The following is a 2,499-nucleotide window of genomic DNA, read 5'->3' as shown; positions in this document are numbered from 1 at the left end:
TCAATCAGTGACTCCTTTTGTCGAGTCTAAGTACACTGTCATCACCAGGCCATCAGAACAGGCTGCCTTGTGGTCTGTAAGCAACAAGAGCACGGCCGCCACAAAGCAAGGAGTTATAGAGCTATTCGTAAAGAATTTATATAGGTAGTAAGTGCATCAGAAGATTCATGTGTGTTTGCCAAGCACCTACACTTTGCTTTGCTAGCCCAAGCACTTCACGTCACAAAGCAGCGCAAAGTCGGACAAACTCTAAGAAACCCACGTTCCCTTTATGCAAACGTTGGAGGAAGTCTAGCTCCGTGATAATGCACTTTTCCATCATAGATAAATAGATAGATAGATAGATGAAAACAACAAATAGATGTGCAGATTGACTGATATATAGAATGATAGACGTTGGATATTCTACCTTTGTATTAAATATCACGCACATTTCTTTCACCTATCTCAATGAAATCCAAGGAGTTGCAGAGAGAGAGAGAGAGAGAGAGAGAGAGAGAGAGAGAGAGAGAGAGAGAGAGAGAGAGAGAGAGAGAGAGAGAGAGAGAGAGAGAGAGAGAGAGAGAGAGAGAGAGAGAGAGAGAGAGAGAGAGAGAGAGAGAGAGAGAGAGAGAGAGAGAGATAATAGAGCTGCCTCCTGCTTACAAGGGAATCCAGCAATATATCAAACATAATAGTGTGCACGGGAGGCAGGCCAACCTCTGGGGCGGACATGCAAGGCGAGTGGGCTGTCTGGAGTGCTTGCCTGAGTGAGGGTGTCTGTATGAGTGTGAGTGTGAGTGTGAGTTTGTGTATCATCCTCCTGCACTCTCTCTTCTTCTCTCTCTTCTCTGGGTAGTGCTATTCATAACAGTCTTATTCTGAAACGTTCGGGCGTCCTGTCTCTTAAGCGCCTCTTGATAACTAAGGCAGTGTAAATTTAATGCCAAGGAAAAGAAAACGAAGCGAACAGTTACGGGAAAGTCAGAAAAGAATGTATAACAAGGACAAGGTGCAACAAAAAATGGAGAAAAAAAAGAAGGAAAAGAATAAAAGAAAGGAAAACGTAAAAGCGACGATAAAGCGAAGAAGGTTACCAGAGGAAGAAAAGGGAAAGCAGCACCAGCAGCAATTCTCTTTTTCATCCTTCCCTTTACGAGTACTTCTAACAGGCTGCAGTGGAAGTTATGGAGGCTTTGGAGGGTGTTTCCATGGGTCCAGTGATAATTTATCAGAGAGTGCATTATCAAGGGGAAAACATGCATATGAACCCGACTTACCTTCTCTGTGGCCTTTGAAAACAGTCCTGAGAGAATAAAGTGCTTCATATTACACTCCAAAGTTCCACCCATTAAAATTTCCGCCATTAAAAATTTACCTAATATTAACGCTCCTTATGATAAACTTCTCCAGTCTAAACAGCTATTTTTTAAGGAATCTTATGTATAGAACCTTGACTGCCACGCGTAGGCCTACAGGCTTTTCTCAGCTTGTGTTCTTGTGCTCTTATGTTCTTCTGTTCTCGGGGGAAAAAATTGACCTAGTAGATTACAGTATATACGTTGTAACAAAGATGGCCACTGTGTATGTATATATATTTTTTTTTACTCAAGTGTAATGATTTATGCCTGCATTTTAAACTGTTTGTATGCGTCTCTCTCTCTCTCTCTCTCTCTCTCTCTCTCTCTCTCTCTCTCTCTCTCTCTCTCTCTCTCTCTCTCTCTCTCTCTCTCTCTCTCCTCTATCGCCTCAAAGCGTCTGACACAGCAGGTAAGTTATACAGATTACCTACAGGGTTCAATTACAGACGGTAGGGAGGAGAAGAGGTTATGCTTTACCTCTCTCTCTCTCTCTCTCTCTCTCTCTCTCTCTCTCTCTCTCTCTCTCTCTCTCTCTCTCTCTCTCTGCAAATCCCTCTCGCCAGCCCTTCTCCTCGTGAATTATAGAAATCCTTCCACTCTTGACTCCCTCTTCCATTAAGCTTTTCACACTTAAAGAGAACGGACTGTACTTGTTCCTGCCTCCCTCCTTCTCCCTTCCTTCCTGCCTTTCCTTCACCTTGCCGGCTTTCTTGTGCTTTCTCTCTTCCTCTTTTCTTTCATCCTGTTGTTTTTGTTCCTCCTCCCAGTCTTCTTTTTGTTCCAGTTGTATTTTTCTTTCCTTTCTTCTGTCACTGCCTTTTCTTTATTTTCTCTCTTTAATGTGTCCTCTAATTTCTCTTCTTTCTTCGTTGCTGGCTCTCTTCTTTCTATCTCTCTTTCTCTCCTTTATCTTTTATATCCTTCACTGTGTTTTCTTCTCTGTTCCTGTCCCTTCATTCCTTCTATTACTTTAATCTTCCCTTTCTCTCTCTCTTAGCTCTTTATCCTCTTTCATTATTCTCCCTTCCCATTAACTTCTTCCTATTCCTTCCTTTCCTTCCCATTTTCCTCTCCTTTTCTCTTTCACAGTTTCTATGTCATGCTTTTTTTCTTTCCCTTCTTCTTTAATCTTCCTTTCTGTTCCTTACCTTCGACTTTC

Source organism: Scylla paramamosain, chromosome 2, assembly GCF_035594125.1.
Source record: "Scylla paramamosain isolate STU-SP2022 chromosome 2, ASM3559412v1, whole genome shotgun sequence".
Lineage (NCBI taxonomy): Eukaryota > Metazoa > Arthropoda > Malacostraca > Decapoda > Portunidae > Scylla > Scylla paramamosain.
This window is presented reverse-complemented; position numbering follows the sequence as displayed.